The sequence below is a fragment of the Pyxicephalus adspersus genome, chromosome 1 (assembly GCF_032062135.1).
Source record: "Pyxicephalus adspersus chromosome 1, UCB_Pads_2.0, whole genome shotgun sequence".
Taxonomy (NCBI): domain Eukaryota; kingdom Metazoa; phylum Chordata; class Amphibia; order Anura; family Pyxicephalidae; genus Pyxicephalus; species Pyxicephalus adspersus.
In genome coordinates this window covers 50,054,821-50,078,493 of record NC_092858.1, presented here as the reverse complement: position 1 = coordinate 50,078,493, position 23,673 = coordinate 50,054,821, and positions in this window count along the sequence as shown.

Below are 23,673 nucleotides of genomic sequence, written 5' to 3'. Positions count from 1 at the left end.
TATATATATATATATATATATATATATATATATATAATGTATTTTGTTTATAAGGATTTTATTTTTTAGTTTACAACTATGTGGAATTTATATGTATTCACTGTAAGCAATTTCTTACTGTGTAAAATGTGTTAAAGATAGTAAAGGGTAACAATGATTACTGATGATTCGGGATAATATCTGAGTTGGTTTCTGAGAAGTACATTTCCACTATCTGGGTAGTAAATGCAGTATCATATTGAGCCTATAGATGGCATGAGCACACCATTTTATAATGCAAGCCATTTCAATGTTTTAATAGGTAGATTGAATATTCCGCAAGGAGCCAGTACAGGGCATCCAATTAAAAAATTGGGATGAGTTCCCTTATTGCACACCCAAAATATGTTAAATAGTTCTGAATTGCAAGGCTTTCTGCTCTAGCTACTCTGTTTTTTTTCAACTATTATTGACATTTTTGATAACTGAACAGTAATATTAAGTTATTTTGTGTTTGCTGATGTCTGTAAGTCAAAGATTCATGTTAAGCAATCTTTTGCTTGAAAATCTTTTGACACATAACCAAAGGGTAGAATTGGCTATATTGATTGGATTTTTCACTAGGAAAGATTATATCTGCTTATTTTTTTTTAAATTGTTTAGATCTGTAAAAAAGGAAGGTAATATCAAACAACTTTCTATAGTACACATATTAGAATCATTTTTAATATAATAATTTATATATTTAAAAATAAGTAATACTTATTCTTTCCTACTTGGGTGTAATTTAGGGTCAAAACCTAGAAAACATTTAGTATGGTCAGTATGTGTCAGGTACTGGCTTTATTTAAAAATAAATAGTTCATGTGTTGCTAACAAAATTTTGGAATACAGAGATGCATAAAAAAGTATTGATTGCTGCTCGCTGCATTATTGAGGACCACCTCATGAGGTGGAAAATATCATTGCCTGTCACTTTATCAGCCTGAAGACATCTGAAAAATATAACAAAAATATAACTGGGCACCCTTAGGGCTTAAGCTCTATGGGTAGAAGAGTTGGCTGAAGTTTTTTGAAGATGTTAAATGTGAAATTTGATATGTTTGCACAAAATCATACCATGTATACTGAAAAAAGGTATTAAAGAAATAATTCAATTCACTTCTTTCAATTTTGTTATGTTGCATTATTCTACACTTAGAACCCCAAACTGACAAAGTAAAAAACTAATTTTAGGTAATTTGGTAAATGTTCTAAAAGAAAAAAAATGGGCTATACTTACATAAGTATTCAGCCCCGTCTTATTGAAGCTGAAGCACCTTTGGCAGCTATTACAGCCTCAGATCTTTTTGGGAATGATGCAAAAAGGTTTTTCACACCTGAATTGGGTATTTCTGCCCTTCTTGTTTGCAAATACACTCAAGCAAAGTCAGCTTTATTGGGAACCATCTATTTTCAGAGATGTTTGATAGGTTTCAAGTCAGAGCTCTGAATGGGCTTTCACAAAATTGCCCCCAAGCCACTCCTATGTTGTCTATGCTGTGATGCGGACACCGCTATGCTTTACTGTTAGGATGGTTATGAGAAGGTGATGAATGGTGCCTGGTTTCTTCCAGATATAACATTTATAGTTGAGTTCTAATACTATACTCTTGGTTTAATCAAACCAGAGAATTGTATTCTTTACAGTCTGAGAGTCCTATGAGTGTTTTTTTGCAAACTCCAAGAGGGCTTTCATGCATTTTGCACTGTGCAGAGGTTTTCATCTAGTCACTCTGCCGTAAAGCCCAGGGGGCAGTAGCTACAGTTGTTGTCCTTCTAGGACCTATCCAGAGTGAGCATAGGGTTCTTAGTCACCTCTCTCACTAAGGTGCTTCTCTCTAAATTAAAGCTCTCCCAGGCTGGAGAGTTTACACTTTTGTCATTGAAGCTGGGTGATCCAGCAAACATGAAATTGATTTCTTCAAAGTCATTTTCTATTTGCTATCAAATGTTTTGAATTCTGTACCAGATCCATTCCAGGTTTACTGGATCACCCAGCTTCACTGAAGAAAGTGTATCCTCCCCAGCCTTGCTCAGTTTGGCCGGGTGACCAACTTTTTAGAAGAGTCCTGGGTATGCCAAATTTTTTTCATTTGAGAATTATTGAGGCCATTGTATTCTTGGAGACCTTCAATCCAGAAATGTTTTTGTATCTTTACCCAGATCTGTGCAACAATCTTATCTCTGAGCTCAGCAGGCTGTCCCATAGACTCTTTGACCTCATGGCATGGATTTTGTCATCTATTGTCAGCTATGAGGGCTTCTAAAGAGAGGTCTTACCACAGATGGACTCCAATCAAGAAACTTCTCAGCAGCGATTAAGAGAACTGGGAGGAACCTAAGCTATGTTTCAAGTGTTGTTGCAAATGGTTTGAATACTTAAGTAAATGTGATATTTCAGTTTTTTTCTTTTTAATACATTTACAAAAATCTCTAAAATTCTTTGTCAATATGGGGTACTGAGTGTAGATTAATAAGAAAAAGAATTTTAGCAAGAATTTTAAAAGAATATAGCATCAGGCTGCAACCTAACAAAGTTTAAAATGTGGAAGGGACCTTAATACTTTCTGAAGCCTCTCTCTCTCTTTCTCTCCCCCCCCCTCTCTCTCTCTCAATACATATATATATATATATATATATGGACAGATCGATAGATAGATTTTTAGTTTTGCAATATATGTAATATACCTTAATAAAAAGTTCCCCAATTAACTTGTTTTATGTGTAATTCCTCCAATATTGTTATCAATGCATTCATTTATATGTTAAGTTCCCATTCATGCTAATAACTATATAGTGTTACATTACAAGCTGCTTTAGTGTAGCTACGCCTTACCTTATGTGATTAGAATTTTCTGGTCGAACATTTTCTTAAGAATAGATTGCCACTGGGGGTTAACATTTGTGTAATTTATCCAGCATTAAATGAAGCTTATATAGCACCTTAATAGCATCTTCATTCAACAGGGCGTTCTTGGTTCATTAAACAGTATTCATCCATATTGTTTGCCATGCTTCGTTATCTAAATTTGTCCTTAAATCACATTGCCAAGTTGCAACATATGCAGTAGGCTGAGTATTTTATCGATCTGTCCACATACAAGTTATTGATTTGTCAACAAACCTTCATTGCTACTGTGGAATACTATTTATTAACTGTCTATAAAGTTACAAATAATATATTTATAGTTTACTAAATGTCTTTAAATAGTAGCAAACAAAGAAGCATGCAAATTATTTAACTAAAATATTAGTATACCTAATAATCCTTTTGTATTTGTATTTTTTGAATTTTATTATAAATATTATTATTATTATATTTGATGCCGACAACAATTGAAACTACTACTGATAACACTACTATTGCTGCTACTACAAGTAATAATATTGATCATAGTCATCTGCAATTTTTATATAGAAAGCTACATTATATTTGAATGCAAGTTGAAAGAAAACTGGACATCTAAAGATCAGAATAAATACATTCTTGATGCTCTAAAACATAGAAATGTATTTCCAATACATTATAAACACATCTATCCATTGTAAGGTAGCCATCTAAGATCCTCCAATATATCAATTAAATAGACAATCTTTCCTATATTGTAATTATTATTATTATTATTATTATTAAACAGGATTTATATAGCGCCAACATATTACGCAGCGCTGTACATGTGTAATTCTAATCACCTGTTTTTATTATCTTCACGTTAAAGCCCAATGCAAATCTCTGTCGCCTTTCCGTCTACCTATTTGACATTGGGGTCCCAATGGCAGTATATTTTGCTTTTTATACTTACCTGATGTCCTCAAACATCCCGGTTGAATGACTTTGGGTATCAAATAATAGATTGTGTAGCCTAAGATTCCAAGGAAGGTCTGCCTTACTGTTCCTCTCTGGGAACCTCTGTGTTGTAAATCATGGACAGTAGGTAAAGTGTTACATCAATGCAATATTCTGATGAGATGATACCAGAGCTCTGTCTGCAATATGACTGCAATGCACCTCTGGGATGTCCCCCTCAGAAGTGGTTCTTTTATGCTTTTATGTCTTTCACTCGCCTAATGTCCTTAGACCTTCCAGTTGAATGACTGTGTGTCACACACCTTGATGAAGAACCTGGAAGGTATCCCTTACTGCTCCAGTCTAAACACCCCTGGGTTGAAGGACATGGAATGTGTTGAAGAAGAAGTGCAGCAACATGCAACCACAGTGGTACCAAATAAACAGTAAAGAAGAAACCAGTAAAAAAATGGTGCAAGGCAGAAGTTGAACAGGCCACAGTACATACAGAAACAGATGAGCAAACATCAAGGATAAAACCTTTGTTAACAGATATCAAAAAGAATAATAATGCAAAATCACAGAATGTTGGTGAACTGTTTTAGCGTTTTGCATCCTAACAAAAAAATAGCCAAGGGGGCTTTGCTTAAGCCATCTGTGGACTTTTATCTCCGACCCCCCCTGCACAAAAAGCAGATTTTAATAAATGAGTAAACCCTGCCAGTTTCTTACTTATCAAGCTACCAGAGTATCTATTGTGTGTTACTTCCCTCACCTCCTAGATTGTAAGCTCTTTGGGGCAGGGTTCTCGTCTCCTCCTGTGTCACTGTCTGTATCTGTCTGTCATTTGCAACCTATTTAATGTACAGCGATGCATAATATGTTGGCACTCTATAAATCCTGTTTATTAGTAATAATCTAGGTTATTAAGATTTTCCCCTAATATCGATGTATTAATTCAAAGATACCCTTGACCATGGGTCACAAAGTCCACATATTCAGTTCTGTCTCCCTCTCCCCTATAGATAATTACTGCATTGCAGCTATTAAGGAAAGCTATATGGAAAAATTGCCACCTTCGGAGCTTAGACAAGGGTGAAGCCATAATACTTTGGGTGATATCCCAGGAATACTGGGGATATCCGTTGTCAGTAGAAGGCAGTCTTGTTTTGGAGTATCCTAGGAATATTGGAATACAGTATCTCACTGAAGATGGTGACATATATTTAACCTTTGCTAAAGCTGGATGTAAGGTAAACTTCCCACAATTGTTACAGTATAAATATAAAGTAGTAATTTTTCAGGGGGAGTTGAAAACTAAACTTTAGACCACTGCTGCTAAGCATGGATACAAATTCAAAGACTATGGACTGCCTTTTTTAATGTAATATAATAAATGTACATCAAATTCTACAAATAATGTTAACAAATGTTAAACCAGAACTCTTCTGCAGGGAGTCAACCCTCCATCTCTTCCGCTTGTGTAGTGACCTTTAGTGCATTGTTTAATAACCCTGACCCTGTACTGCGTAATCCCTTGTTTTAGCCCCGGTCATTACAAGGGTAGAAAAGATTTATTCTTGTGAGCCAAGAGAATAAGTCCAAATTTTTTGACAGTCACTGTGACCATTGACCAATCAGAGGCAGAGGGCTTGCCAGGGCAAGGAGACATGGACAGATCTCTTCACTGCTCAGCACAGTCACCTTGATTATATGTAGTGTCATACATGATTCTCATGCTCTGCAGCTATGCTCCATAATATAGCGTGCAGGCAACTCCATATCTTCCCATTTACTGAATCAGTAAAACAACCTTTTCTTCTGTTATAACAATTCATACCTCCATTCCCCTATGTTGAGCTTACCTTCTAAAACTCAGCACAGTAAATGTTAACACCTTTGTATTGTGTCTTTGGCAGGTGCAACTTTGTAGGTACAATACTCCACTGACTTTAAATTGAAATCTCTGTAAAAGCAATACCATAACATTAGAATAGTAAACCTATAAGAACAAGGGATTTCTCAGTTGAACACTGCCTCTCACACTTTGTATCAGCACATAAGCATTCCTGGACTGGCTGTATTAGCATGCAGACTGCCACAAGCCCCACACATAAATTACTAACAGGACAGAAAGCAAAAAGCTTAGAGGAGGAGGACAGCAAGGGCAGAACAGATGGGGAGTCTGTGGTGGTCTCAAGTTAAATTCTGTGGCTTCCAATGTTTGTTATGTGGAGGTCATGATACAAAGGGAGATGGGACTAGTCACTTTTGGCAAAGGACAGGACTATCTGCAAAAATACATCAAGAAAGGCAAGACTGGAGTTCAGCTTTAAGTGTATGTATTTGCCACTGTAAGTGAATCTGTGAAAATAAAATATGCTTGCATTTGGGTTTGCACATGTAAAATGTAGGCTTTTTGCACACAGGCTGTAAATGAGGTGCTAAGCAGACATTTCCACAATGAGGGCCCACGAGATGCATGTCATTAAATGCACAGCTGTTTAATGAAGCATTAATAGGACTTAGTCTTAGAGATGCTTTACTAGGAATATGTAATTCAACATCTGTGAATGCTGACACTGCAGGCTTCAATGCTCACCCCAGCACCCTTCACTCACCCAAGGGGTTAAACACTGAAACTTCTGCTCAGCATAACATAGTCTCTAGGTGTGCGTTATATCCAGCATCCTTCATCTGACCTTCCTAGTGGGCTTAAAACATATCTATTTCTCTTTTTAATTACAAACATCGATACCATTTAGCTGTTTCCCTTGTTAATGCATTTGCTATCTCTTGACATTGCCCTAACTTTCTTCATTATGCAAAAGCTCTTGCTGCCTGGTCTGCACTTGTTTTAGAAGTGAAAAGTTAGGGCTAATAACAACATGAGCTAAAAGAAAAAGTGATTCAGTTCATCATAACTGTTATGTTTTTACATTCATAATGTGAAGAGAATGTTGCAGCTAATTTTTACATTATGTGTGTTTTTTTGTTGTTGTTGTGGCAAAGCAGATCTACCACTGAAAAAATATGTAAACTGTTGTTATTGAGCTTATTCTAAAAGTCTGGATGAGCTGATCTTTTTGGTGTCAGTGGCGTCAGTCACACACCTAAAACAAGTGTGCAGGTAACACAATTATTGAAACCCTGAGCTGCATCCTCTGGCTGGGTTGGGCATTCACAAGGTGTTAAAGTGGACCTCTACTGAGAGATTATGAATGCTGCTAATACTGATTCAAGGCTTAAAATCTGTTGTCCTGGGTGGTGTTCTGATGCTTTCTGAATCACTGACCCCAAATGCAGCTCTAGTATTCAGTTCTTTGTCACACAAATATTTGCATGTTAGTTTCAGACTGAAATCAGGAGATTTGTTTACATCCAAACAATTAGCACCCAAACACTCAGCATAGGTCTTCTTACAGAGAATCACAACACCAACCAGGCAAGCTGTATATTTTCAACCAGTTCAGAAATGACAGTTTATGTAATCTCCCAGGTTTGCTTTAAGAATTCATTTTCTCTAGCAACTAAAAGGCATCTTTTACTTTCTTAAATATAAAAATGATAAACAGCACTATCATGTATAAGGTAATTTCATTTAGGGAATATATGTTTGTTTTTTTCTAGGATTGCACCTACTATGCATAATTTTGTTTGTTTTTAAATATTAGAATGGGATTTTAATGCAAAGCATATGCATGGGGTTTTAATCCAAAGCAAAACATGTCAATTGCTACCTACGTATTTAGATCAAATGAAATGTTTTCCTATTTTTTAAAAAGTAAAAAATATAATTACGTCTCCACTTTGTTCATTCTTCATTTTTGGATACCTGGTCACCACATTAATAATGACTGACCTATAGAAGAGGGAGCAAGAAGGAAATAAAAGAGGAAAGCGAGCTACATTTAGCATTCTGCGTGACAAATAAAAATGTGTCATACCAGCAGTTAGTATATGAGTTACTGTTTCTAAATTTAAATTAAACATTTTAAATGTCTTATGTTAAGTGTTATTGTGTATACCTGTTCCTAAAATATTAGCATGCCTACATACATTTTACAAAACTGTGAATAAAAAAACTCAATTAACAAAAATTCCCATCTGTTTCTTAGAAACTCATTTGAGGCTACATCATTGATAGTACTGTGTTTGCTTCATTGAACTGGATACTAGCACAGAACCTCCCTGAGGGTTTTCACTTGGAAAAAGTGTGGAAAAAATCCTTCTCATGAGCTTTTAGTGTAGAAGACTAAAGGATAGGATGAAATAGGCAAATATATATTTTAATTGAGTTGTCCTTAGGGCAGGCATTCAGTTAAAACACTATGAAATCTGGGTGCTTAACCTTCCTGGAAGGTTAAACCACAAAGTTTGAAAAAAAAAATGGGTAAGTATATTGCAATTATATAATGTGTTATGAGGTTACATTTAGATGTTCAGTGATCAGTTAAATCTTTAATGCTGTAGCTGAACTTTTACAGAAGCTTGTGTAGAATTTTATTAAATAACCATATTACTTTAGCTTCTCTTACCTTAGTGTGAATATACTTATCAGTATGTGCTTTATTGCCAATACAAGTTTACAATAACTATTAAACTTTTCAATCAATAATATAATTACAAACCTGAATACAGGGCATGTTTGTATTTACATAATTTTCACTTTCTTCACTTTAGTTTAATTCATATACCATAATTAGATTGCCAAAAGCAATCTAGCGTTGTAAAGACATTGTGAGGACTTCCTACTCCACGGAAGCTTTTATGGGAAGGCAGGTAGGTAATGCATTGATAAAAAACTAATTTCTGTAGAAGCATTTATGCAGAATGCAGTACATAAAGCTCAGACATTCTAAACCAGAGTCCCATGGATCCCCAGGGTCCTGCAGAAATTACCAGGGATTCCATTACTTGTGGTTGATTTACCTCTCATTGAATTGGCCAATGACACTTTGCAGAGCATGCAGCAAGATACCAGTGATGGTTTTACTGTAAGAGTGGCTTTCAGATGACATTTATCCCACTGACCACTGAGGGCATCTAAGGGGCATTTTTTCCAATGCTCCCCAAATGAATTTGGTTTCAGCAGGGGTTCCCCTAGATTTAAAAGGTTTGACAAGGTTTTTTTTTTGGAATACAGTGTTGATAAAGGCAGATTGAGCATGTACAAGGTAGTTAGACATTTTGTACTAAAAAAGTACAGTGAAAAAAAATGTAATCTAAAAAAATGGTCTATTTTATAGAGGAGGGGTCTAGGTAGTTCATAACAGGGTAGTGTAAAAAACTTTTTTTTGTCTTCTATTTAGTAAAAAACAACAATACTAAAAAGTATTAGTTAAAAATAATTTGTCAAATAACCGATTAGGCCCATCTTTTATGAAATAGACCTAATCTAAGTCCATCCACTCATTGCTTGAGTATTCATCTGAGAAAATCAAGGATTTGCACATTTTGTAAGTATCTATCTCTATGACAAATAGCCACATACAGTTGTAGTCATTGTATTTGTACACTGTAGATAGTCATTTAAAATGGTGACAATTGCACTGAATTTAGCATTATTTTATATGATTAATCTGGATACTGGCAGATAAAGCATTTGCAGGTTATTTTATATAATGAATGCATGATCTGAGCTCCTTTATTGGTGATAGATTTGAAATGATTGCAGGAAGCTATCTAGTGCGGACGTAATATGTCATGCAGTTTCTGGAACTGAGAGTCATTAGCACGTTGTCATGTGCACCCTTTTAGGTATAAATGAAAAAGAAATCATGGAAGATATATTACAGGTTCTGCACTTACTAAATTCAAGGAACTAAAAGTGTCCACTTTGTAGAACTTTGCCAGCAACAATAATTTTTACTATCAAACTAAATGTTAAAAGGGTATTGAAAATATTGGGAAATATGTTTTATCTTTAGTGTCTTTATAGGGGTTTTGTATATGATGCTTAGAAAATAAAAAGTAATGTGTATTACTCAAGTGTCAAATATTTCTTGTGGTAATCCACACGGGTGACCTGACATTCATTTGTTAGGTCAGTTTTTACTTTAAAACATTCACTGCAGTACAGTTCAAATGGCATATGATGTGCTGCAAAACTTAAGACATATTTTTACACTTCCCAATAGATGTAGCTTAGGTAGGAATTCCTTGATGTACTACATCAGAAAGAAGAACGCAGTATGAAGTTGTAAAGCAACTCGAGGAAAGCAAGAAAAAGAAATTGTTCAATGCCTACCTAGGCTGAAAATGGTGTGAGCCAGCCTGATAAACAGAAAACATAAGATTTAAGCATCCAGAATTTTTAATTATCGTATATGATGGGTCAGGTGTAGTACTGAGATAAATCAATTTCAGTCTAGTTTGTATCTTTATTTGTGCAGTAATGTGATGTAAGGGTTGCAAAATTCTTCAACACCTGCTGAAATGTTTAGCATTTGCACATGCATTAGTACCTGTTTTTTTAGTTTTGCTTTTGTATATTTTGCACTTCTTTCTATGATACATTTCTAATTGTATTTATTCCTACCTTAATGGACTGGCAGGTTCTCGTTTGCTAACCTAATAATAACCTAATTAATAATAGTGAAGAGACTTTAAACTTGAGTTGTCAATTCCTGGCTATACAAAATAATATTCTTTAAAGAAAATTGCTAGTGTTTAGTTAAAAGAAAATCTAATAGTCCAGGGCTTTCAAAAATAAAATGAAATACGTACCCTATCTTTCATTGTCCTCTGCAGACTCATTACTCCAAGGTTATCACACTGGTCCCAGCATCAATTTTGTTTCTTAGGACATGCACCCTGAAGTGTGTGTCATTAAGCTACCCAGGGCACTCAGGAGAAGTCTGGATAGAATATTGGTACACAATTTTGTGTTTTTTATATATTTTTATATTGATATTTCTAGGTAATTTTGATAGGAAAAAAAAGACATAAACTTCAGAAATATTGGGTAATTCTTGAATAAATCAAAGGCTTCATGTAATGCTATCCATACTACTTTTAAACTTGAAAGATATTATTAATGTCTACAATTCCTCTTTTTCATTATAAACTTACTTATTGCTAGAGCTATAGCTAGTATGATAAAGACTTGAATGAACTGTGATCTGATGGAGGATTATAAGGATCATACAAGAGTGCTAATAGAGAGCTTTGTGCTAGAATAGAAAGCAGTAGTAGATGATGAATGTATCAGAAAAAGATAGAGGATACTACTAATTGGAATTATGACTGGCTTTAAAACTGAATATAGGATGTAATGAAAATTTGTTGAGAATTAACAAAAACATTGGATGATTCTCTAGGGATAATATTTTAGGATGACTTTTGCCAAAAAAATCAAATATAGATTTGGAAGAGTTCTATCTCCAATAATATTGGAACATAATTACAGTAAAGTTTTTACACATGTAGGAGGTGTCTAGAATGGTTACTGATAACCCAAGTAAAAATGTAGATTCGACATTGGAAAAATGAGGAAGTTTTGTGGGTTGCTGTGAAAAATCTATATCACGTGAATTTGATCACACAGAAGAATTAATAAAGCTTTAGCAGTTATATTGTAAATACTTGAAGCTTCAGAAAAATGACCAAATAGATATTTCAGTGCCCCTCACAATATCCAATCTCTCCTACAGTGTTGGATCTATGTTTCATACACTGCCTTAGTACATTTGTCTTTTTGTAATTATCACAAAGACTGTTTAAAAAAAAAAACAAGCATGACTTTTACCAAACAAATTCATATCAGTTTACGCATAATTTGCAGGTAATTGTAAAGCCCTTGAACATTATATAGTCCTCAAAATTACAGGGTGGATAAAAGGAACCTATGGGAACATGTCATGAAACCTTTAGAGGAATCCTGGGGTTCCACATAGCCCTATTTGAGAATGTCTCATCTAATTCCTATGTCTGTACTCTAATCTCTCTCCCTCATTTCAAAGAGACTTGCTGGAAATATAACTATGTGTGTGCTTCTATTTGATCTTGATTTAGCAGCCTTTTAGCTGATACATCTTTAATGTTATATTGCTAATATAGTATAGTGGAATTAAACAAATAAAAACAATAGGCACCCACTGAATACCCACTGCCTTTGCTGCCCTCTGCTCTGAACACCTGGAATGTTGTAATTTACATTGCAACAATTACTTTTGTACTGTATCAAAGAATGTCAAAGGGCTAATATGTTTTATTTATGGGACTTTTTTTTCTGTTACCCGCCAAGCCAGCCTACTGTGTGTGTAATAACTGAAGAGAACACTGGGGTGTAAGGGAACAGGTTACAATTTCATTTCAACTTTAACATGTCAGTGTAGTTACAAAAGAGTTTTTCATCTTTTTAGCTTTTAATTAAAGCATAGTAGGTATTCAGGCATTAAAGTTTACTGCTCAAGCCCTTCTTGTAATCTAAAATCACAACATCCCCCCTCAAAAAAAAAAAATGAATAAATAGCATCAAACTCACAATCATATATGAGTAATATCCTTTTTTAAGAAACATGTTTTCACTTTGAAAAAGTGTTGTTTTATGCAATCCGTTTGTGAAGAGGCTGCAGGTGTTTTTTTTTACTAATTCTGGTATAACGCAAAAGGGCAGCAGAATGGCTGCAATGTCCGCTTCCTGCTTATGAGTAAACTACACGCTTCATGATTCCCTGCTTTCTGTATCACAGATATGGGTATTTACTGTAAACTCTTTACAGTCTCAGCTTTCTATGACTCAATGGGGTGGCTACAAATGATGATATTCTGAATGCAGCATGATTTGTAGCCATAGGCATTAGGATATGCAGTTCAATGTAAGAACATATAACTCTAGACATACAGGAGGAAAGAATGTATCAATAGGGCGAAATTGATTTGTTTGTTTTTGATACCTAAATTTTGCTTCTGTGTTGTCACCCTATTACAGATGATCTTAATAGAAGTTAATATGCAATATGCATTAAACATTGTTATTTTTTTTTGGTCTAGAGCAGGGGTCTGCAACCTGCAGCTCCGGAGCCGCATGCGGCTCTTCAGCCTCCTTGTTGTGGCTCCCTTCGGCTGCCGCGGGGAGATCTCTGATGGGGGATCCCCTTCCTCCCAAGACACTGCGGAGGAGGGGGATTCCCTATCCAGTCTTCTAATGAAAAAAATCTACCAGTGAAATAAATCTACCACGGGGCGTGTACAAATGGGTGTGTACAATGACATCCCCCTCCTTTGAACCCCAATTCCTCTGGAATGGGGAGATGTACAAAACCAAAAATGTAGGTGCAAGTGGGGGACACCTGTGACTAACACCCCCTAAAATTTAATTGTTAGGCTATCATCAGAACATAAAGAACTCTGCCCATCAAAAAAATCTACCGTTACACCCCAATTTCTCTGGAACAGGAAGGGGGTACAGGTGAACAAAATTAGAGATGCAAGTGGGGGACACCTGTGGCTAACACCTCCTAAAAACTCCACCCATCAAAAAACCCCTACCCTGTTACACATTGTTGGAGGCTTCTAGCACCTAAACCCCAATTTATCTGGAAACGGGGTACAGGTGAAAAAAATTTGAGGTGCAAGTACGGGACACCTGTAGCTAACACCTCCTAAAAATTCATAAAAACTCTGCCTATCAAAAAAATCTACCCTGTTACACATTGCTGGAAGCATCTAGCATCTGAACCCCAATTTCTCTGGAACGGGGGGGAGGCGGTACAGGTGACCAAAATAGAGGTGCAAGTGGGGGACACTCATGGCTAACACCACCTACAATTGAATCGCTAAGGCATCGTCAGAAAATAAAGAGCTCTGCCCATCAAAATAATCTACCCTGTTACACATTGCTGGAGGCTTCTAGCACCTGAACCCCAATTACTCAAGATTGGGGGGTACAGGTGAACAAAATTAAAGCTGCAAATGAGGGACACCTGTGGCTAACACCCCTTAAAATTTCATCGCTAAGGCATCGTCAGAACATAAAGAACTCTGCCCATCAAAAAAATCTACCCTGTTAGGTTAGAAGCCTCCAGCCTCTAATGTAACAGGATGATACGTTAGAAGCTGGAGGCTTCTAGGGGCATAGTTCAGTGTTTAATTTATTTCAAAGTAGGCCTACACATGCACACTTGTTGTAACAGGTAAAATTTAAAAAATATTAAAACTTTTAAAAGTTTATAAACTGTGTTATGTTTTGCGGCTCCAGACTATTTTTCTTTAGTGGAAGAGGAGGCAAAATGGCTCTTTTGATAGTAAAGGTTGCTGACCCCTGGTCTAGAGCAATAACGTGGGGATAAAACCAGAATAAGTGCATGTAGAAGAGGCTAAAAAGTAAAATAGGATTAAAAAAGAAAACCTTATTTTATTAAGAAAAAAACACTACTACTATCACAAGTGAGCTATGTGACAATAGTAAACAGTCTTCTTTTGACATTGTGTAAAAGACTTTTTTTTATTATTTTGAGCAAGGCATGTTATGTGATTTGTAGTGCTTTTGATCTTATTATTGGGGTTGGGATCACAAAACATGATGTCAGAAATTGTGGGTAGTAGGAAGTGTTTACCCTAGAGTGGTCATTTTAAGGTTGTCTGTGCAAACAAAATGAATTTTTAATCAGGATCTTTGTCTTAAAATTCCTGATCATGCTTAGAGGCGTTTGAGAAAATGTTTTCTGCCTAAAGTAGATACTGGGTTCCTCTACTGCTCTCCAACATCTTTTTACATCATTTTTCCAATGTAACTAGACAGATGCCAATTTCCTAAATTTGTAAATTAGTTTTATTTGAACTTGGCATCTGGGAAGAAATGTACCTTCCTGAACTTACAGTTTCTGATGGGAAAGTCTCTAAAATTGAATATGAGACTTGTCAAGTCTTCTGGAATGTGTTCAATTTCCCTATGCATCTGAGCCCTGGATAGCAAGCATATACTTAAATAGATGACCACAAAAAGTGGAAGTGAATTATAAAAAGGTACTTTTCCATAGTACTGATGGCAGTTCTAAACTGCAGGTATAACTGCATTGGATTGCATTGAACAGGTGAAAATTTTCACACACACTAATGGGCAACAGGACAGCGAATTAGACCTTTCAGATTAGGCCTTTACATTGTCTACATTGTCTAAAAAAGGATTTTGAAGGCATCACTGTGGTCTGGTTGGGCCTTGTCACAAAGCTCCAGGTGCCTGCATGTGAACAAGCCCAATATTACTGGCAGGATCCACGTCATCTCGAAAGAAGATGCAGAAAGTAAAAAAAGGCACTCTGGGTAATATTCTAGGAAAGACCTCACGTAGGCTTTAAATGGTAAATAAAGGTAAGTGCACTATTCCAGTGATGCCAGGTTGAAACTTTGTGTGTTTTTTTGAAAGTGAAGTAATACAATAATGTTCATTTATACCATGAACGCAGTCAGTCAAAATAGTCATTGGCCATTTCAGGGGTGGAAAAACATTCAGTTTTAGCCAGTGGAAACAAGCCTGATTGCAGTGTTGGTCAATTTTGCAAATCTACCGGGCTGCAAGTGCAGTCCCCAACATATTCAATTGAGGTGGTACATGAAAATGTGCCCGAACCATTATATTCAGGATAGTGAAGGTGTGTTGTAGTATGCTGCATATGCATGTTGTGTTACACTCAAAATGAATAATACTGCTGAGCACTTCACTTCTGTGCAGCAGTGTATGTGAAAATGCACATTTTAATGCATATTACTGGAACTCAGTAGTCTAGGTCCTAATACAGATAATAAATATTGATTGATATTGACATTTTGAATGCCATCCTTATACATTAAGGGCCTAATACATACTAGGCGGCCTGCAGTGCTGTATATTTTGTGACTGACAAGCTCTTTGCATCTCCACTACTAATCATGCATCTAATGCAGCCAACCAGCCCAGTCACACAATGCAAGTCCTCCAGTCCTTCCCCTACACTCACATACAAAGCAGTTCCCCAACACTCCCCCACAGACATGTAATTCAACCCACCTGACCTTCCCCTCAGAAAAGCCTACCATGATCCCTCATACCCTGTACACATATACACAAACATACATGTACAATGCAGCTTGTCTCCCCAACCCTGCATTTGTACACATAAGCTATAGGTAGCAATGTCTACTGTGAATCAGATGGTTAATAAATACAAAGATGCTGCAGACCATGTGTTAGGCATCTGCCACAGTGTGTCAGGACGGGATGGTGGACCCCCTGTGTCCCCAACCCACTTTGCAGACACGTGTGTCAGAGTTGAAGCAATAGCCTGGCTTTCCCCAAAGCCTCTAGAGGTGGAAATTTATTGTCCGGTGCGGCTCCTGTGTACACAGGGGCTGGTAACTGCTGACAATTAGGATCAAGCATAGTACAGGAGCATGAGGTAGAAGCGTAGTCAGAGGAGCCATTCGGTACAACAGGAAGTCAGTATCAGGAACTAGAAATCTAGACAGAACTTGGAAGTAGAGCCTAGGAGACCTTCTTTTTTAGGCAACTTGCCTTTGCCAGTCACTTCCTTTTATAGGAATGATCATGTGATGACTGGAAACCATGTGACCTGCAGGCATCCAAGCCACCACCAGAGGGAGGGCTAGAGAAAAGGCAGTTCAGATGGTGTTCACATCTTCACCAGCAGTTGGAACGCGTCTGCAGAACATCATAGCCCTCTGAGGTTTAAGGGCAGCTGACATAGAGTCATGTGATCATGACCAGGAAGCCAACCTGTCAATGGGATTCCTTTGAAGAGTTGTTGCATGCAATAAGGGAGTGCAAGGTGAGTGATGCATAAGAGGGCACAGATCCCCTGGTCCTGCGGGGGTCTGTGACTGCACCAAACTCTTATTGGCCCCTTTTAGATCATAGATGTCTCCTCTGCCACTAGAACAAGCAGATTAGATATAAAAAATGTTGGCCCCCATACCTCCTCTGTTGATATGTAAATGTGATTGCTTCTATACCACCTTATACTAATCCTTCTGGAACATAAAACAAATCCAAGGCTGATATTGACAGGTGTGTTCTTGTCTGTTTACTGGCTCACAGTAACACAGCTATGATGATTGCAATAGAATGGTTAAACATGGCCAGGATTTGATAGGTATCCACTCAAGATTATTCATTAAGGAAATCTTCTTGGACATGAAATACTTTTCTTTACAGAAGTCTGCAGCCCCAGATCAGAGTTTATTAAAAATGTCCATGTTTTCAGACATCAAACAACATTTTTCCAAAAATTCTCAATAATGGTCAATTTGAACGTTAGTTGGAAAATTTGTAAAATATCTTTTACTCTCGATGTTTACATTTTCTAATTGCATCCATCCATTGGGTAAAAACCCATCCGTTATCAATGTTTTTACCCATCCATTGGGTAAAAACATTGATAACTAAACCCCTTGGCCACAAATGGGAAAAGATGCATACCCATTACATGAAATTTGCCAGAAAGATTTTCATTAACTAAAGTCTCAAAGGGGTTAAACTACTCTACTTTAAATATTTGATCTTCTTTTGAAATAATGTGGAATAAGAACTTGATTTCGAAACCTCTTCACTGCAAATTCAATAAAGCAGTAAATATGCATACAAATTATATATTACTTGTGCATTATTATAGATTAATAAAGTTAATTAATTATTTTCATGAGTATTAAAGCATATATTTGAAAATCAAGCCAATTCTGCATGAAATGCAAAGCCTTAAAATTTTGTTTGCACATTTAGTACAATAAGCTGGCTATCCATGGGAAGTATTTGTCAATGACAAATGTGACAGACATATTTTAAATTTCATCCCGATTATAGTACTGTATGTAAATAAATATGTTATTAACAAATGTATAAGTATATAATACACAACTGATCTAGAGCCTAGAAGTGAGCACCAATAGGTAGCCTGTTTGGGCAAATTATACATTGAAGAGGTTGCAAACCTTAACTTCTAGCCTTGATGCTTGAAAGAGCTGATGGCATGTGCACATAAGAAGTCTAATGTATCTTTACTAATTTGTGTTTTTTCTTGCTCTCCCTGTGTGGCTAGCTTTTGTTTTGCTGCTGGCTGTCCTAGGAGAACAAGCAGGTCCGCCATTCCAGTTGGAAGTATTGCTTGAACAAGGTAGAGGATCTTCCCCAGATTACCTAGCCCTACTGCCCTGCAAAAACCTTACCCCTTTTACCGAAATAATGCAAACAGACACAACAATCTTTTACAATGAAATTAAGCATACATGTACTTCTAACAATTAAAATCTTTTGGCTGTAGCTCCTAGAAGGCAATAAAAACAAAACACCAGGGCTTTGGGATCGGCAAAAGTTTGAGAGTTTTGGCCCCCAGCCATGCCAGCCAGAAATAATGAGTTCCCCTTCACTATCCTACACCACAAGAACCACTTTCATCCAGGACCCCAATTACCAACATCCCTCCTTTGACCAACAAATAAACTATACTATATGAGGGAGGGAGGATGGGAACCTTTCTTTTCTACAGGCAACCTTTTGGTAAGTTCCTTTTCCTGCACTTTATCCCTATCCCTAATCTCACCCTACTCTCACCTCTTTGACCAATCAATACCATTAGGATTCCAAAGTCCGGACACCTATCTTTTAATCCTTCCCTATCTTTAGTAGCCTCACCTGAGGCTACAAATTACACTTGCTTACCAAAACTTTACAAAACTTTAGAAGCAACTAAAGGGTATCATAGCATCATTTAGGTGCTCCAGTCTACCTTAGTATTATTGCTAATCATGTCCTTCCATTTATAGTTGCAGTGTACCTGTCTTTTGTTGGCTACTTCCAGCAGGATAATGAGCCATGTCGCAAAGACCAAGTAATCTCAAACTTGTTTCTTGGAGATTACAGTTAGTTCACTGTTCTCAAATTTCCTCAACATCCACTAGATCTCAGCCGCTAGAACACTTTTAGGATATTTTGAAGGATTGTGGATTTGTAGCCCATAAATCTGTAGCAACTGCATGATGCTATCAAGTCAGTATGGACCACAACTTTTAAATAATGGTTCCAGCACCATGTTAATTCTACACCATGAAGAATTAAGGTGGTTCTGAAGGCAAAAGGGCCCCAACGTAGTCATAGCATTGTGTTCCTAATAAAGCAATAAGTGACTGTATTTCTGTGTGGTTCAAATACTTTAAAATATGCAGAATTCGGCCAAGGTTTACTGATATACAATTTTTTTCCAAACTTAAGAATTTAAACTGTACTTTTTGAATAATTTTTCCTGTAGGCTTTCATGATGAAATTACTATGAAATGTGATGCCTTCTCATTAGTTACCTTTAAAAGTTGTACTCATAAAAGTAATGTTTCCTATATCAGTGATACTAAACTGGATACCGGATGACATTAATGCTATTCCTGGGACTCTGAGTACTTAAATAGAGATGCACATGAAACATGAGTGATGTACTAGATCATGAAAACAGAAAGTAGTGATTTCAAAAGTCATTGCTTCCCTGAAAGCAAATTTGCTGTGAAATAGATTCCTATTAGTGGGAATAGCATAAGAAATAAACAAATAAAAATACTAATTGAAATATTTTAGTCTGTTTAGTGAAATTAGAAATTTATGGGAAGAATTATATCTGAAATGGGGATTAGTTCATAAGCAACCAGATCAAGTACTAGAAATATTACAGAGCCAAGAGTAAACAAGGATTAGTATTAAACCATATTTCATTCTGTATTCTTCATTCTTCATTTAGCTGAATGTGTATTATTAAACACAAAATGAAGGCAAATAAAAAATAGAAGCGCTTTTTATTCCAGATATTAAAATAATAACCTGCATTTTGAAATACTGATTGTTTCTAAATTCAATTTTAATTTTTGAATTTGGTAATCCCTTGCACAGAAAGAACTGGGAGACGAAGGGCAACATTGCCAATTGGCTCTACTAATGCTATCATTAACAGGGTAGTTAGTGTTGACCAGGCAAGGCCACTAAACTGACCATGGGGTCAAAACTGCTGGAAGTTCAGATCCGAACTATCATAACACTGGGAAACGCATTTTTTGTTGAGTTAGATCTTACACTTGTTTTTTTACCAATTTTTCAGTGGTGAATCCAGAAATGAGCCCAGTTTTTTGCTATCATATCCAGTTTTTAGAATACAGGGTACCCTCCATTTTTATCAAAAAACATACAATATTTACATACAAAGAAAAAATAATGAAATAATAACTTGAATGTACTGTTTATATTTATTTTGTTCATACTAAGGATTTATTGTTACTCTATGACATTTTTGTTACAGTAAAACATTTGAAAATGAATCAGGTAAGCGGTTAAGGTAAAAATTTAAGTTTATAGCTTTTCCTGGAGTGTCCAGTGTTAGGACAATCCTGCCGGATGCTCCAACAATAGTCAGCCATCACATGTATATCCCATCTACCCTGATACCGTTCTTCCACGGCATTCAAATCTTGGTGGAATCACTCACCTTGCCCATCACTGACTGCACCAAGGTTTCCTGGGAAGTTAGAAAGATGGCTATGCAGAAAATGCACCTTGATGCTCATATTGCAACCAAGCATTTTGTAGCTCTCGAGGAGTTTCTGGACAATTTCTGTGTAATTATTTGCTTGTGTGTTTCCAAGAAAGTCCTTGACAATGGCTTTAAATGATAACCAAGCATTCTTTTTGACTTCTGACATTGTCCTGATGAAATGTTCATCTTTGATGAGCTGCTGAATCTGTGGACCATCCAACACACCGGCCTTTATTTTTTCAAATGACAGGCTAGGAAATGCCAAAATAAGGTACTTGAAACAGTCTCCTTCAGTTGGCAAAGCTTTAACAAACTTCTTCATCAGAACCAGTTTCATGTGCGGAGGTGGGAATATAATATTCTTTCTGTCAACAAGTGGCTCATGTAGAATGTTTGGATCACCTGGTTTTAGGGCAGATTCCTTTCCACCCAATGCCTCTCACGAGCTCTGCTGTCCCATACGCACAGATAACAGGGATACTTGGTGTATCCGCATTGCTGACCTAGAAGGGAGAATACCATTTTAAGGTCAACACAGATGACCCAATTGTGTTGGTGATATTGCAACAACTCAATGACTCCCTTTATGTCTGCATATTCTTCACATAGAGAAACTGAATGGCCAATTGGGACTGACCCAAATAAATTGTCATTGTGAAAGAGGACACACTTTAAGCTCTGCTTTGAGCTATCAATGAATAGTCACCATTCAGTTAGGTTATAGATTGATTTCCCCATTCCTCCATTAAACCAGGTATGTTATGGTAATACACAAAGCCACTGTCAGTTCTAAAGTACTGCAGAAATGCATTTTCTCTAAGTAAGTTTGAAAGTATGATACCTTTGTTCCTTTTTCAAGTAAGTTTTTCTCATGCAGTCTTGATGCTAGGAGTTCTGCAGCTTTCGATAGTCCCAAATCACGTGCCAAATCATTCAATTCATGCTGATCAAATCCCTTACAAACAGGGCCCTCTTCAATTTCAAACTCATCATTGTTGTCACCTAGTTCATCGCCATAATCATGTTCTTCAAGAGAGGGTAGTGTAACGAAAACCGGCACTGGGATTTCACCCGAATGGGCCACTGGCTGTATAGCTGATGGTAGACTAGGATACTCTGTTACATTTATTTTTCTTGTTATATCCTGAAGTTCTCACTAGACAAAAGTAAGTCACTGAAATAATCTCCTGGCTCTCACCAAACCATAGGTATACCAAATGGCATCCTATCACATGTTCCCTTTGTCCACATCCATAAACCCTCGACACTGTTTGCATACCTTATGAGGGGCCCAAGACTTAACTTGATCACCAAGTTTAACTTTGGAATATGCCAAATAGGCTTGCTCTACAAATGTGCTGATCTTCGCCCTTTGACTGGAAATGGTGAAACTGCCACAGTGTCACAAACCTATGTCTAAATGAACCTTTTTGCAGTTCTTCGCACATGCTCAGTGCGTATCCTTACTCTGCACATGCCCAGTGCAAGCTCCAATCAGAGACTAGGACGGCACTATATGAAGGCTTCATGATTTCCTTTCAGTGCGGATTGATCGTGACAACTTCCTGTTTCCTGGTTTCTGATTCCTCATTCCTGGTTCCTGCTCCTGTTTCCTGCTCCTGATTCTTGATTCCTGCTCCTGGTTCCTGCTCCTGATTCCTGCTCCTGATTCTGGGTTCCTACTCTTGGTTCCTGCTCCTGATTCTTGGTTCCTAATCCTCGCTACTCATGAACCCTCCGCTCTCCATCTGATTATCCGAGTATAACTTCCAAGGTTTGTCTGCAATCTACTTTCACAACTGTGATCCGCAAAGTCATTGGACATTTACCAGCATTGTTATTTGCCCAGTCATTGGACATTTTCCTTTACTGTTTACCTGCAAGGTCATTTGACATTTACCATTATCTGGCCTGCAAATAAACTAAAAGGGACATTTACCCATTAACCTATACACATGTTTGTGTGATCTCCTGGTTAATCACCGTCAAGATTCCCTCAAACAGAGCTCTCCTTTCTGAAGGCTTACACACAGATATAATAAAATGAATCAGGGTTGTTTAGGGACTTACAACGAGAAACAGCAGAGCCAGACATGATGTGAAAGAAAGGAAATACGTGTGTAAGTAGAAAAATACATTTTGCTTATTCACTACGTAGAGCAGCGCACAACCTCTGACCACACTGTTTTGCGTGTAAATGAAAAGCCTATACAAATCAATGCTACATGATAGAAGAAAACTAACTGCACGTTCAGAATTTGTTTCAGAAAATTTGTTTAAAATTGTTCCCAAATGTAATATAAATGTCTGCTATTTCACTTTCTTGACACTGCTTTGGCCTCAATGTCATTTACCTAGAACAAGCAAAGAGAAGAGGAACACTGACACATTTTTTTAGATGTTTTATTCCTCATGTCTGTCATTATTTAAAAGTATTTATTAGGAATCAAATGGAGTGTGCCAAAAACTGAATTGAGGTCTCATTCCCAGAAACTCTATACCTCTGATGGATTCCACTCTTTGTTTTTTTATCCAAAATCATCTCCCTTCATGGACCTACATACTGCACAAAGCCGCCATAACAAAACTTCCACCAAACAGCCAAACCTATTGGGGGATAGAGAGGGATGGTTCTATGGCTCTTTTCAGTGAAAAATGCGCTAACCCACAGCACCTACTTACCTCACATTACCTGATCTCCCCCCCACCCCCCATGTAAATTCACCTATAAAGTAATGCTTCCCTTATCCACGCTCTTTTTCTTTAATCCTTCTTTTTTTATTTAACTCTTTTACTTTTTTGTTAGTCATTACCAAAACACATATACATTATTATTTTGTTATTCTTACATCTGAAATTATATAGGATGAAAATCAACTTCTGCAATGGTCAGTGGAAAAAAATTACAGTTTCAAAGACCTGATTGGAATTTGTTTCTCAGCAGTTTAGGCTGTTCACTTAACAAAGGATATCTCCCAGCAAGGAAATCTTTGAAAGCTTAGTGAATGTGGTACCATTTTCTGAATACAGCCATCCAGTCATATACAGGGTATATGAAGAAGTCAAGCAATATACATTTTTTATGTTTTAACACTGAATGGAATGCCACTGGTATACCATCAGAATAATTTTCAGATCTTTTTAGGAATTTTATCAAATTTCATTTTGGGAACATATTATAGATTTTCTTTATTTATTATTTTTTACTGAATATTAAGTGCAAATGTAGCATTTTTAAATTTCAAGCAAATTAGGAACTGCAAGACTATCTTTAGCCTTCTGTTTTATTTTCTCACAACATATTGCACTCTTGGAACAGACCAGAAAATTAATTAGACTGTATTTAGTAAATACCTAAAT